General features: G+C 36.8%; 1 protein-coding gene across 1 annotated transcript in view; it reads right to left on the minus strand.

Annotated features, from left to right (window-relative positions):
- LOC136836962 (chondroitin sulfate N-acetylgalactosaminyltransferase 1-like) overlaps positions 1-16,589 on the minus strand; it is a 551,976-nt gene that overhangs the window by 180,174 nt on the left and 355,213 nt on the right. The gene's annotated exons all lie outside the window — the stretch shown is intronic.

Consider the following 16,589-nt stretch of genomic DNA (forward strand, 5'->3'; position numbering starts at 1 on the left):
TAATAATAATAATAATAATAATAATAATAATAATAATAATAATAATAATAATAATAATAATAATAATAATATAATAATAATAATAATAATTGACGAACTAATGAGTTCCTCAAAGACCCTAATGAGATGAAATATGATGTGGTAGGCTTTATGGAGATGGCTCCAGATATAATGTTTTCTTGAAGATCTGAGTTTTTGTTGTCGTTATTTTTGTTGTGGAAATTTTGTTACACTAGACAGATGGTTTTTTTACAATTTTTTCATAGTTTTCCAAAAACATGACAGGGAAACCAACGTGTCTCGCTGTCCATTTATTTCTCTGCAGGATACTTTCATCTTCCATCATATTCTACAGAATCTTAAAGTCTTTGTGATTATACAGAAGAGGATCGGATTATTTCATCTTCCATCATATTCTACAGAATCTGTAAGTCTCTGCGATTATACAGGAAAGGATCGGTCTACTTCATGTCTCGTAATCTACAGAATATGAAGGTCTTTGATTATACAGGAGAGAGAATCTCAAAGTCTGTGGTTATACAGGAGGGGATAGGTCTATTTCATCTGTCATCAAATTCTACAGAAGCTAAAAGTCTGTGATTATGCAGGAGAGGATCGGTCTAATGGACATTAATGTATTTCGTCAGTGCTGTGACGAATGAGCTCTTTGCTTAGCGGGGATCTGTATCACTATTCACTTTCTGTTTATTATGTTTATAAGCATGTGAAAGGAACATGTTAGGTTACCGTTTTCTTACTCTTTATGGCTCTGACTCTATGACTAAGGCATTCAAGTTTATGTCGGAGTGACGTTCTTGCCAACTGAATGCTTTCTTTCCAATAAAAAGTACAGTTTTTACTTTCCCTCTTATTCAGGTCCACTGTGTTTATTTTCGATGTCTCTTTCTCTTAGAATAAACATATTACAAGTGAGGGTCGATTTGCCCTCGTGCAGTATTAATTCATAACACGCTGAGGTCGTTCTACACCAAATTATTACACTGAAAGGTCACTCTTCTTATTATTTACTGTGTTTAATATTACACACCAACACCAACCCTTACTTTAATATGCGGAGCGGTCTTTAATAACACAATGTTAAATTATAACTTGTCGAGGTTGCTTTATCCAACACAATGCCGGGGCTAATTTGACCTTAAAAAAAAACTGAATTAAGAGTGGAGGTCACTTTCTCTAGACCAACACTGAATTTTAACATGTGGATGTCAATTTTTCCTAGTGCATCTGCTACACAAGTTCATGTGAGCATATGTGCATTAAAGATAAACAAACACAAATGAAAATCCACTATCTTTTCACAAGATTTTTGACACTGACGGGTAATTATAATTTGGATAAAGTCAAGAATCAAAAGGACGACAATAACAATATGAAATTAACTCCATATTCATGTATTATGTAAGATATTAAAAAGCAGAGCAGTTCTGGTTTACCTAAACAGCAGATTTCTATGAGTTGAAGGAATTTACAGCTAAAGAAGATATAACCTATTGTCTGTATGTTACAAAATATTACATAATACGCGACTGTCGTTATTTTTCTTTGTAACCTGATGGATTAATATTTAGAATTTTGACAAAAAACAGTAATGCATTTACAGCTAATGTTAGTTGTATGTATTTAGTTGTAAGCAGCTTATACACATGAGAGAGAGAGAGAGAGAGAGAGAGAGAGAGAGAGAGAGAGAGAGAGAGAGAGAGAGAGAGAGAGAGAGAGAATTTTGTATGGATTTAGTTGTAAGCAGCTTTATACACCTCTGAGAGAGAGAGAGAGAGAGAGAGAGAGAGAGAGAGAGAGAGAGAGAGAGAGAGAGAGAGAGAGAGAGAGAGAGAGAGAGAATTTTATATGGATTTACTTGTAAGCAGCTTTATACACCTCTGAGAGAGAGAGAGAGAGAGAGAGAGAGAGAGAGAGAGAGAGAGAGAGAGAGAGAGAGAGAGAATTTTATATGGATTTAGTTGTAAGCAGCTTTATACACATGAGAGAGAGAGAGAGAGAGAGAGAGAGAGAGAGAGAGAGAGAGAGAGAGAGAGAGATTTTATATGGATTTAGTTGTAAGCAGCTTTATACACCTCTGAGAGAGAGAGAGAGAGAGAGAGAGAGAGAGAGAGAGAGAGAGAGAGAGAGAGAGAGAGAGAGAGAGAGAGAGAGAGAGAGAGAGAGAGAGAATTTTATATGGATTTAGTTGTAAGCAGCTTTATACACCTCTGAGAGAGAGAGAGAGAGAGAGAGAGAGAGAGAGAGAGAGAGAGAGAGAGAGAGAGAGAGAATATTATATGGATTTAGTTGTAAGCAGCTTTATACACTTCCGAGAGAGAGAGAGAGAGAGAGAGAGAGAGAGAGAGAGAGAGAGAGAGAGAGAGAGAGAGAGAGAGAGAGAGAGAGAGAGAGTTATATGGGTTTAGTTGTAATGAGCCTGATAAGCAGCTTTCTACACCTGAGAGAGAGAGAGAGAGAGAGAGAGAGAGAGAGAGAGAGCAATATATCATTAAGTTCAGCGAGATCGGAAGCTATTAAAATGGAGGGGACCATTAATCATCCACCAGCAAGATCTCAAGATTGAATGGAAATAAGTTTTAAGATTGAGTGAAGAGGTGTTCAGTATTGCCAGTCAATATAAACACCCATACAGATCAAAAGTAAAGACGGAAATTTATTAGGATATAATAATAATAATAATAATAATAATAATAATAATAATAATAATAATAATAATAATAATAATAAATATAGCTGTATCCACGGCATTTAATTTGTACAGGATCTTCTCTAATCGTCTTACAATCTTCTTCTAGCCCTTCGTTGGCTGAGTCGGTTGAGCTTCGGACTGTCACTCGATGGGCCGGAGTTCAATTCCCCCGGCCGGCTGATGAAGAGTTATAGGAATTTATTTCTGGTGATAGAAATTCATTTCTGGCTATAATGTGGTTCGGATTCCACAATAACATGTAGGTCACGTTGCTAAATAACCAATGGGTTCTTAGCCACGTAAAATAAGTCTAATCCTTCGGGCCAGCCCTAGGAGAGCTGTTAATCAGCTCAGTGGTCTGGTAAAACTAAGGTATACTTAACTTTTTTTTTTCATCAGTATGTAGCTGGTATAGCCTACCTTAGTCAACACCTACATGCTAATGTAAAGAAGATTGTAAGGCCAACAGAGAATGCTCTATACAAATTAAATGCCGTGGAAACAGCTAAGTTTAATGAAGTAACCATCTTTAGCGATTCACTAAGTTCAATAAATGCAATAAACTCTTATACTCCAAAAAATCAAATTATAAATGAAATTAGACATACATTACATGAAATGAAAATGCAAAAGATATCTGTTACTCTATGTTGGATACCATCTCACATAGGATTAGAAGGCAATGAAAAAGTTGACACCTATGCAAAAGAGGCTAGAACACTCCCAATATCAGCAGAATTATTACCATTAGAAGATTATACTAGATACAGTAAAGCGGTGATTAAGAAGAAATGGCAAAATAACTGGAGGGAAAGCAGTCTTAACAATAAATTAAGAGAAATAAAAGAAACTGTAGACCCGTGGCCATCATCCTATCAGAATTGCCGCAGGTTTTCAGTAATGTTTACACGGCTAAGAATTGGTCACACTAAACTGACACATGGTTACCTGATGAGTAACCCCCATGCCCCTATACCTATGTGCGAAATATGTAATATACAAATAACAGTAAAGCATATTTTAAAGGTATGTCCAAAATATAGAATCCAAAGAGACATTTTATTTAGAAGATATTCCTTTAAAGATATACTGTCAGAAAATGACAAATTTTCACTTTTTAATATTCTAAAATTCCTTAAATTTAATCATTTATACGATAAAATATAAGATTCATAGAATAATTTATAATATATTCCTAATTAACTTAATTAGTTCTTAGATAAACATGTGTCGCTAGGTTTAATTAAATTATTAGGGTTTAAATAGCTTGTCTAATCCTTCGGGCCAGCCCTAGGAGAGTTGATATTAACTCAGTGGTCTGGTTAAACTAATGTAAAAAAAAAAAAAAAAACGCTACTGACCTCAGAGAAGGCCTTCCCCCTAACAACAACAACAACAACAATAATAATAATAATAATAATAATAATAATAATAATAATAATAACCTTAATTAAACAGAATGAATGCCACGGAGTTTGTACTGTAGTTTCTCAATCTCTCATATGAGTTTCATTTTAGAAGCAGGTAAATTATATAACAGATGTCCAAAGTTAATTTATTCCCCTAATGTTTCGGTAATACTCTACCATTTCTGAAAAGGAGAAGGAAGCCAGGTACAATTGTGCCCCTGGTTCATTCGCCTTTTGGTAAATTATTGAGAGTACTACTGAAACGTCAAGGAATAAATGAACTTTGGACAGCTGGTACATATATATAATTTACCCGCTGCTACAAAGAAACCAGTACAAAATTAACGGCATCCATAAAGCCAATATGTTCAATGAAGCTTGTTTGAAGAAGGGTCTTCTTCCCAAATAATAATAATAATAATAATAATAATAATAATAATAATAATAATAATAATAATAATAATAATAATAATAATATTTTCAGGTTTTGATACTTATCAATTTTTCCTCTTTCTTTCTCATCTCCATGGGACACCAGAGTAGATGAGAAAGAAAGAGAAAATATTGTTAAGTATCAAGACCTGAAAACCGAAATAAGAAGGACATGGAATATGCCATTGGAAATTGTATCCATAATCAGAGGAACTCGAGGCATGATCCCAAGATCCCTGAAAAGGAATCTGGAAAAATTAGACGCCGATGTAGCTCCAAAACTCATGCAGCAGAGTGTGCTACTAATTACAGCTCACATAGTGAGAAAAGTGATGGACTCCTAAGGAGGCAGGATGCAACCCAGAACCCCACACTATAAAAACCACCCAGTAGATTAGGATGACTGTGATAGAAAAAAAAATTATACCTACTTTCAAGATCGAACCTAGGGCCTATCGAGTTACTAACTTTGCCCCATGTCATTAAAGATGACAAATTTAATTACTTCCACAGTACCTAAGGGGTTACATAGGAAAGTTGCATGCCTTGCAACTTCACGAATTATCTCTGTAGAGTGACTATTATGGAAAGCAACACAGAACCATAGATAATTGTGAGTAATTAAAGTCTAATCATATTCACGTGTCTCAGCTTCAGATCACACTTTCTTATGCTTACAGAAAGGAAAACATCAATTTAAAAGAACGTATACTTCAGAGATGGCAATTTCATCAAGTCTGTCAAGAAAAATGCTATACGCCAAGGATATGATAAGACTTGCCAATTGTGTCTTCATTCCTTTATTTCTAATGACACCGATTTGTAAACAGAGTTGAAAATGGCTGACTCTGAAATATTATTCTCCTTTAAAGACTTTCGAGATACTCCGGGGTTGAAGCTGCATGAGGAGGAGGAGGAGGAGGAGGAGGAGGAGGAGGAGGAGGAGGAGGAGGAGGAGGAGGAGGAGGAGGAGGAGGAGGAGGAAGAAAAGACGAGGAGGAGGAGGAGGAGGAGGAGGAGGAGGAGGAAGAAAAGACGAGGAGGAGGAGGAGGAAGAAAAGACGAGGAGGAGGAGGAGGAGGAGATAGGAAAGGAATCCGGAGATATACAAACGGTTTGTATGGATACCGCGTATGGTATGGGTCACGTCAAGTCGAGAGGGAACGATGATTTTTCCTATGAAAACAAATGGGTAGCGCCTTTTAAATGGGAAATTAAATGTTTATGCCGTATATCAAAAACATGTGGAGTACCCAAGTGTTTTTTCTTATTCCCATTGAGATTCTATTTATCTTTGCAGCGAATAATGTATCAGCTAGGTAGCTGATTTTGGTGATTCGCAGCTATTGTGAAGGACATGGGGTAGGCATCACGCATTTTCACCATAAAACTTAATGAAAAGCATAAGAATAGCAGATCCACACACACACACACACACACACACACACACACACACACACACATATATATATATATATATATATATATATATATATATATATATATATATACTGTATATATAATGAATGTAACCTGGACACATTTTCCTCTAAGAGAGGTAGGCTTTGGAAGGTATTAGGACTCTGGCGTTCAGCAAATCTTTTTGGTTCCTAGGGATTAAGCTTTAATTGCTATATCTTTACCTATCTGCCCACAATATAGCTTAGTGAACGTATACGGATGGCAAATAGCACGCACCCTTTCTGCACAATCTCAATGCTAAAACTTTTGAAATGATCTCCATGAATAGAAGTTCGCTTTAAGAAGCAAAGAAATGTTGGAAATAAAAAAGAGAACGCATAATATATATATATATATATATATATATATATATATATATATATATATATATATATATATATATATATATATATATATATATATATATATCGTATTTGCATTATTAGTAAAGGATACGTTTGACGGAGACTGTGGTGTGACACACCTGGACCAGGAGTTGGTTGAAATTGGGAGTTGTCTTTGAGCCTTATCTATTCAGTCTCGTCTGAGGAAACCAGCAATGTTGTGCTTGATCCGAGATCAAAGAGGAGAGAGAGAGAGAGAGAGAGAGAGAGAGAGAGAGAGAGAGAGAGAGAGAGAGAGAGAGAGAGAGAGAGAGAGAGAGGTATGCACACACCATACCAGGCCTTGTCACTTGAATATTTGATGGTCGACTACATTATACCCAGTTAAGCCACCTGGACATTTGGTAAAAATACATACGACATACCTACATATGCACAACATACCTGCATACCTGTTGTACTCTAAACTAATAAATTGTCAACAACGGAAAGTAAGTTCGCGCGTGCGTGACACAGGTAGCGAGGCCAAGGGACACAAGGTTTCTTTAACTATGTTTGTGCTTTGATCAACATTATTCCATCTTGTGTGTCCGGGTCTTGTTTAAATAAACATCGGCGCCTCTCGCGATTCTCGTGTGTTTCAATTTTCCAACTCCACATCGTATAGGTTTCTTCTCTTTTGATAAATTTATATATTTCACTTTTTCCCCCTAATTGTATTGATATTCTGGAACCGAAATATAAAATTCAGGCCAAAGGCCAAGCGTTGGGACCTCTGAGGTTATTCACCGCTGAAAGTGAAATTGAGAGTAAAAAGGTTTGAAAGGTATAACAGGAGGAAAGCCTTGCAGTTACACTATGAAACAACTTCTAGGACAGGTAGAAAGTGCGATGGAAGAAAGATAATATGAACGGAGGTATAGTAAAAGAAATGAGAGGGGTTGCAGCTAAGGACCGACGGGACACTGCAAAGAATCTTAAGTAATGCCTACAGTGCACCGTGTGAGGTACACTGACGGCACTACCCCCACACAGGGCTGTATTGATATTTATCATTTTGTTCAAAGTCGCTTACTCTGCTTGCTAAAACAGCTTGCTAAAACACCATGACTACAGTTCTCCTTACTCATATACTGCAGGATTATCTGTTAGCAAAAGAAGATGAGATAAATAGATAATATATATAATGGAAAAGAACAGGAGTGGTTAATGTATTATAGACGAACACTTGGTTGAAAAGAAGGTCAATATATAAGTTCAACTTGGAGGGGATGGGGTGAAAAAATCTGGCAGTAAACATTAGTAAATAAGTTAATAAGAAGGAAGTAAAAGTATTAAGGTGTCATCGGATGAAATAATGCCTTGGAGCTCGAAGGGGTATGTGAAGAATTTGCAAAGTTGAAGGATGAAGTCAAAGGTAGTTCAGAGTTTGTGTACATATAGTAAATGTGGGTAAGGCGAGTCAATAAAAAGATTCGGTAGTGGGATATGGACATGACAGATCTAGTATAAAAAAAAGAGATTATCTGAAGTGCAACTGTTTGATAAAAGAAATCATGTACAGGTATATAGGAAGATGGTAGTCATGAAGAAAAGTGAGAGATATCTATAATGAAATGCCTTAACCCTAACCAGACAATGCAGAGTAGTTGCATGGATACCATGCAAATTTATTACCAACTCTTCTCCCTGTGACCCCAGCTTAAATGAGTCTCGATGTTGTATTAAGCAAACTTGACTTTCATAAATAAGATTTTTCGAGCTACGGAAAGATGGAAATGCCTAAGTAGCCTATAAATATTATAATTAAAAACGAAAGTTCTTTGAATTATCTGCAGTATTAAAATGTTCGTAAAATTAACTGGCAAAAGAAAAGCATCTGTGGAAGTACCTTTACGAAACTGGTCCAAAGCCGGATAAGCATATATATATATATATATATATATATATATATATATATATATATATATATGTGTGTGTGTGTGTGTGTGTGTGTGTGTGTATGTGTGTGTGTATATGTGTGCGTATATATACATATATGCAGTATACAGGATCATAATTTTATGAACATCCATGACAGAAATCACTGAGTCTACAGGTGACGATGAAAATCGCATGCTGGGTCATTACCTGACCACCAACGGCTGTTATACTGTTATTAATAAACAAGCAAGCTCCAGTGGGGCATCATGATACCCAAAAGAGTCAAAAGAAGAGGCAATTTAAATGATACTTGACCCCTGTCGTTGTCAGCGAGGCGTTTCGTGACGCTGCATGAAATTTCGGGAGAATGACTGAGGAACACGGAACCTCTCGCTTCCCTTGGAGGTTTTACAGCCACTTCCGTGTGAATATAAAGAGAAAACAAGGAATTTTTGGCAGAATAAAAACAAATGTTAGAAAAAGCAAACAAACAAAACTATAAAAAGGGAAAACAAGGAAATTTTGGCAGAATAAAAACAAATGTTAGAAAAAGCAAGCAAACAAAACTATAGAAGGGGAAAACAAGGAACTTTTGGCATATTAAAAACAAATGTTAAAAAAAAGGAAACGAACAAAACTTAACTTCGAATATGGAGTAGAGCTGAAAATGAAGCGAAATCATAAAAATGAAGATAAAGATAGGGATAAAATGCCTGAAATATAAAGGGAAAATGAAGTCATATATAGTTTTCAAAAGAAAAGCATATGAACTACAACCATCAAAGGAACAAGTCTAAAACATAGAAAATAAAAAAAGCACAGAAATATAAAAAAACACTCGAATTAAGATAAAAAAAAAAAAGCCGAGAGGAAAAAGAACGCAGCCGAAAGATCCCCACCGCGTTATGACAACTGAGAAACTTGAGTAAATTTCCATCCATCATTTGATCGTGAGTAATGACGTCAGTCTCCTCGGTAATTTGATATAAAGAAAAATCCATTATGGGGAAAATCAAATAGTATTTGATCCCCTTAGGGGGGAATGGGGGCGGGGGAGGAGAGAGAGATGTCGAAAGGAGGAGGAGGAGGAGGAGAATGAGAGTGGGAGGAACTGCGAAATACGATCTATATTAATTCAGCCTCACGTTGTGGATATCATCATACATCATCTACATAATGACTCTCTCTCTCTCTCTCTCTCTCTTTCTCTCTCTCTCTCTATAATATATTGTATCTTTTTTCCTTTGGGGTTGTTTAACATTCAGAAATTGTTGAATCTAATCTACTGTCCTCTACTTACAAATTATTTAAAATATCTTCTTCTAATGACTTTCTGGGGTCATTTACAATTCTTTGCATTTTTGTTGAATTCGGTGGAATACATGAATTACTTTATAAACAACCTCACAAACTCACATATAAATATGTACATATGCATACATATATACATACATATATATAGATATTTATATATGTATATATATATATATATATATATATATATATATATATATATATATATATATATATATATATATATATTTACTTATAAGTATATATACATATATATATATATATACACATATATATACATATATATATATACATATAAATATATACATACACACTATACATATATTGTATATACCTTACACATACATATGCCTAATATAAATGAATACTCATAATTATATACAGTATATAGGATCGTAAGCTTATGAGCAGCTACAAAGGTTACAAAGAAAATCACATGTTGGGTCATCACTGGAGCATTAGCGGCTATTATACTGTTATTAATGACCAAATGTTAAAAGGCCGCGCCTTTCTCATGAAGACGCGAGGAATCCACTCCATATTGGAATACGAATGGAATGTGTAATTTCGGCCAAAGGCCAAGCGCTGGGACCTATGAGTTCATCCACCGCTGAGAGGGAAATTGAGAGTACAAAGGTGTTAAAGGTTGTAACAGGAGGAAAAATTCGCAGTTGCACTATGAAACAATCGTTATGAGAGGATGGAAAGTAAGATGAAAGAGAATATGAACGGAGGTACAGTAGAAGGAATGAAAGGGGTTCCAGCTAGGGGCCGAAGGGATGGTGCAAAGAACCTTAAGTAATGCCTACAGTGCACCGCGTGAGCGTGAGGTGCACTGACTGCACTAGAAACCTCCCTCCCCCCTACGAGAAGCAATGGCGCACGCTAATTGCCAATATACAATTATTGTACAATCTTGTGTCCACTCCTTTTGGATTTTTTTTACATTTTAAATCTTTCTTAAACAACTATACAGGATTTGTTTTATGAAATAAAGGTAATAATTTTATATTCAATTAATTCCCCCAAATCCCTCTCGATTTTGCACATGAACTAAGCCTTAACCACAGCTGCTTTGTTTACTGAACCCTCCAAGTTTATCTGCTAACAGTCTTGGCTTCCTCCTATTCAGCCTCAGACACACGCTGCTGTTCAATGGACCACCCATCTTTAAGCCCATTCCTAATTATTTCTTCGCTGTATTTCAAACTGTAAGCCCAAGAAAACGTGATCTGAATTTAGATTACGCTGTGTCTTAGCCTCCAGTTGCTGTGTTTTACAGTTCTTTAAATTATATTAATTCTGTTTACGCAAGTTCTAGGACTGTCTGTGGAATATCTGACCTAAGTTTTGCATCGTCAGACAACGTTTAATTAAGAGTTTGAAATAATAAGGATAAGTTTATCTTCCAATGTGGTTTTTCTTTGGTTTTATCAGTACTTTAGAATCCTCGCTGTTTTTCTTCCAATGTGGTTTTTCTTTGGTTTTATCAGTGCTTTAGAATCCTCGCTGTTTTTTTAGAGCCATACGATTTATATGAAGCGTGACTTACTTTGAAACCTAAAGGAATATGGGTGGTTGTACTTATATCGGAGGAAGCACACAATCAAGTAACACTTGCGGGTAATGTCCAAAGTAATAGGTGTAAAACTAACCGGGGGGGGGGGCCGGGTTTCGAGGTGCTGATGAAGTGAATGGATCTTGTAAGTCATTTGTGAGACGAAATCTTTTGGTTACACTATCAAGAAGATTGATTAATTTAGGAAAATTTGGCTACACAGCCTAGGACTGGGGCATTTAAAGCCATTCAGCTCTTAACACAGTGACAAGAGGGAGTTGGAGCGGTTGGACAGCAGGCTGGAAGGAAGGAAGCGGGAATAAAGTACAAGGCTAAAAGGTGGGTGCAGCTAGGTGCCGAAGTGACGCTGCAGACAACCTTAGTAATGCCTCCAATGTGCCACGTGAAGTGCACTGACGGATTGACCTCCCTGTGGGGACTACCAGGCAGTTATCTGGTAAGACTGGGAACGAGATCTTGGCCCAACGCAAGCGGGACAATCAAAGACTAATAGATAAAGGGAGGTCAAACAACGTTAGATAGGGTACAAACAGCAAAGAGTAACAAAAACATTGCATTATGAAAGAACTGTCAATCTCTAGGAACTCCTCCTGTAGCTTTTCAGGGACAAACACGACATGAAATTAGCTTTCATTAGACGTCATACAATGATCGTGACCTAGCTTGACATATTGCTTGAACGCTAGGCAGGATGCTGCTACAAACTGCTTTGTTTGCTGGCATCAGGTTTAATACTACTCAGTTTGCTAGGAGTTTTAACTTGGCTATAACAAAAATGTGGAATAGTTTACCTAGTGCAGTTGTGGAATCTTCTGATCTCCAAATGCTCAAACGAGGAGCAGATTCATTCCTGCTCTCCGCTGACGCCTCCTGAGTCTCAGGTGCATCGGTTCTATTTTCTATTCCTTCTTATTAATGTTTTTAGCACTTTTCCCTGTAACTTGTCTCTCACTCTGCAGGCTGATTTCCCTTTGGACCCCTCTTGGGTTTATGGTCTGATGTCTCTGTCCATAAAGGTTTTCAGTTAAATATGTAAAGAAAGAAAGAAACAAAGAAAGAAAAGAAAGGAAAGAAAAGTGGATAAAATCTGGAACAAAGGGTGCAAACGCTTTCAGCTGATTTTCAGTCTGAAAAAACCAACTTTCTTTTATTAAATACATTTGTTTTTCTCTCTTTCTTATCAGTCAGTCTGAACCCGGCGAAAGCCTCAGGGAACGTTGCAGATAATAGCTTGTTGGTATTAATTGATTGCAAGCACTCGATACAGGGTCTGGAGGTGGGTTGAGAGACGGGTTGCTCCGTGTTAATTAAGGACGTCGCAGAAGGACTTGCTTGACAGGGAATCGATTCAGGCCTCTGCTGATCCAACCTGGTGTTGCTGCAACCAAAGTACCGGCAACGGGAAAAAAACCAAGACTTTAACAGAATCACTATGACAATGATGTGTCACTATAGTTCGCTGTCGTCGCTTGAAGACGTAACGTTGTGTTTGACAAGCGAGCGGAATGGAATGGAATGGAAAGGAATGCAAAATTTAGGACAAAGGTCAGGCGCTGGGACCTATAAGTTCATTCAGCCCTGAAAGGGAAATTTAGAGTAGACAAAGTTTGGAAGGTGTAACAGGATGAAAACCTCGTAGTTGCATTATAAAACAATTGTTTGGAGAGGGTGGAATGTAAGATGGAAGAAAGAAATTATGAACGGAAGTACAGTAAAAGGAACGAGAGGGGTTGCAGCTAGGGGCCGAAGGAACGCTGCAAAATAACCTTCAGCAATGCAAACAGTGCACTGCATGAGGTGCACTGACGGCACCAAGCGCCCCCCCCAACCCCCAACGGAGTGGCGAGCGTGGGAAATTTAACGAATTTATATTAATGAGAAAACGTGCCATCACTTGCACTTGCGTTGTGGTCACATAACTGAATCAAGTGCAAACAGAAATTCATGAAACTTGGCAGACAGATTTACTAAGTGATACTCTAGAGATGACTGACTCTTGGATGAAATAGGGGTCAGTTAACGATCTGTTCCCATTAAAATCTTTTAAATACTAAAGTTGTTTCTTACAATAGCTAAATATCTCAAGAAGGTTACTTATTGAATATGACAGGTGAGGTATCTGACAATCAGTCCATTAGATCTCATGGAAAACAATTAAAACTACATAATAATGCTTTTTACTAAGTGCTCATGTTTCTTTGATTTACACACACAAACACACACACACACACACACACATTGCTGTGATGGAGAGGTCACACGAGCACAAGAATGCCAGACAATAGTTCTTTTACTTAACTAAAGGATTTCTTTTCAGCTAAGGTCGTTCAAATACAGTGCTAATGATCTACATGCGCTCTAAGGTTGGATGGAAATGTTGATGGTCTAACACACTCTAAATTATCACCTGTTTATTACTGGATAAAAATATTTTCAGCACTCCCCCCCAACCAAAAAAAAAAAAAAATTATGACAGTACAAAAAAAGCTGACTTTACGAAAAACTAAGATGAACAAACACGTATCTTAACAGCATCTGTGTGTGTGTGTGTGTGTGTGTGTGTGTGTGTGTGTGTGTGTGTATGAGAGAGAGAGAGAGAGAGGGGGGGGAGGGAGCAATCATTCTTAAATTCTGCACCGGTATTACCACACTTTGCCAAGCACCAACCGAGCATAATTGTCCCGAATGCCACCTCCTCCTCCTTCATGAAGATGAAAAAAGGGAGAAAGGACGAGATGATGAACGGGGCCGCAGCATCCGGAAAGGAAATGAGGCGTCAAACGACGGTCGTTTTGAGAAAGGCGGTCGTCATAATCTCCCCCACTACCACCCCAATCCCACATTCCTCTCTCCCCTAGGGGGTCCTCTTCCCCCCTCCTCTCTCTCTCTCTCCCCCGAGCGCGAACCTGATCGGTGTGTGTCGAGATTGTTTATTCGCGTGCCATTAAGGGAGCGGAGGTGTTGGGAGAGGGATGAGAAGATATACAGCTGATCCTCCGTCGAATGGAACGTGAGTTTACATTATGTGGTGGCGAGGATGACACTTCTGTCTGTCGATGCTGCCGTATGTAGGTCTGCGTGTCTGCCGTGACATGGCTGTCGTTTCTGCAAATGATACAACAATTGCAAGCCAACGTCATATTCTTTGGCTCTCAAAATCTATGATATTGCTTGAACCGAAACATTTGCTTTTGGTATCCTTCGAGCGTAAAGGCAACATGATTTGCAAATGATACAACAGCAAGCCAATATTCTGTTCTTTCACTCATAATCTATGAGATTGCTTGAATCGAAACATTTGCTTTTGGTATCGTTCGAGCGTAAAGGAAACATGATCTGGGATTGACACACCAATTGCAAACCACTGTCATATTCTTTCATTCTATCTAAAGGACAGATTGAGTCGAAAATTTTGCTTCACTACAGCCAGCGAGCGTCAAGGAAACGTGATACTCATAATATTTTACAGCTTTCAAGTTTATTCCATGACGACCTTGACAAAGTATTTGCATACCAAAGTTGTCAAACTCATTCAATAATTCCTTTGGCTTATTTATATTCAAATTTTGCAACTTAGGCGTTAAAGACGATGATCTTCATAATCCAAGTGACAAGAAATAAAGATTTCACACTGATGGCAGAATTAACCAGCCCAGACTTTGTCATTCAAGAAATGCTGCTTGCTGTCAGTTATTTGTTCTTCACAGAAGTGACGTCAAGTAAATGTCATTCTTTGATAACTGGAGATGTGGTCAGGGCAGTGTCAGGCTTAACCAAGAGATGACTGGTCCGCTGGTATAGTGGCTAGTGTCGTGCATGCCACTCAGACGTCGCGGGTTCGCGTCTCCCCCAGGGCGATGAAAAATCACTGGCTCGGTATCATGATCTGTTACTGTTGCATTGTGGGGTCTTCGGTGGGAGGTTGAAACCAACATTCTTTGGAAGCTTGAATTTCAAGTCAATGGCCCGTGTGTGCTTGTTCTATGTGAATAGGTTTCATCTACTGAAATAATAATAATAATAATAATAATAATAATAATAATAATAATAATAATAATAATAATAATTTGACAAAATTTAGAAGCAATGCTAGACTGAGCTTGTTTACCCACAGTCCCTCAAGGAAATACCATCTGCTACTAAGATCATACAGAGATGACACGATTCTTGCAAGTCATAAGAAATTCACTGGCTGGTTTGAGTCCGGCTGGATATTAGACAGACTGAATTCTTACTCTTTTCTGAAAACAGTCCAATCATGGAACTACAGTCTATAAGAGGAGAACCAATTACAGAGCCTTTAAATATCCGTGAAGAACAAAACATATAATTACTCCATGTACCATAACAAAAGGTAGCAAGAATGCTCATCCAAGTTCATAGGTCCAATTACAAAATATTAAACGAAGATTAATAATGACATAATAGTGAAAAACTCTTTATTCACATATTTAATTATTTGCTTTTTTCTTTAAACGGAATCCATTTGAATAAAAAATACCGTATCGTTTATTGCAAATTCTGTAGTGCTTAATCTTCTATATAAAAATATACTAATTAAGGAACTGTAACGGCAATCCTAATGACCATATCTAAATACAACCTCATAATCTCACATTACCAATAAGAGACCAAATTAAAAATATCAACTTATCAGGACTTAGAAAATAGAATCCTTTCTCTTTCCAAGAAGTATAAACTTCCAATCTTTCCTTCCTCTGAAAAATATGCCCGTTTACTATTCATAACTGCGGAATACATTTTTCTTCTTTTCCTCGCACGTTTGCTTTGTCCTCCAACCTCTCTAATCCTCTTCAAACACAACTGTAATACATACTTGACGTCCGCAATTCCTTATTTTTGCAGAACTACCCCCAACTTGGAATGCACCATTATTTCTATTTATATTGAGACGAGATTAGGATATTGCTCTCTATTGATTTTTCTCTCTCTCTCTCAGTATGTTTGTATGCATATATGTATATATGTATGTGTATGTATATATATATATATATATATATATATATATATATATATATATATATATATATATATATATATATATATATATATATATATATACACATAATACATACATACAGAGAGAGAGAGAGAGAGAGAGAGAGAGAGAGAGAGAGAGAGAGAGAGGCAAAAAAAAAATATGAATATATATATATATATATATATATATATATATATATATATATATATATATATATATATATATATATATATATATATATATATATACACACACACATACACACACCCAATCAGTAATAGGACATTTTGAAAACATCCACTTTTCGGTAGTTACATACTACATTAACTATGACATTTATCCCTTTCTCCCTGTAATAAGATTTACATATTGCATGCATAGAGAAAGAAAGAACTTATAAGAAAGAAGCCCACTC

Source organism: Macrobrachium rosenbergii, chromosome 57 (assembly GCF_040412425.1).
Source record: "Macrobrachium rosenbergii isolate ZJJX-2024 chromosome 57, ASM4041242v1, whole genome shotgun sequence".
Classification (NCBI taxonomy): Eukaryota; Metazoa; Arthropoda; class Malacostraca; order Decapoda; family Palaemonidae; genus Macrobrachium; species Macrobrachium rosenbergii.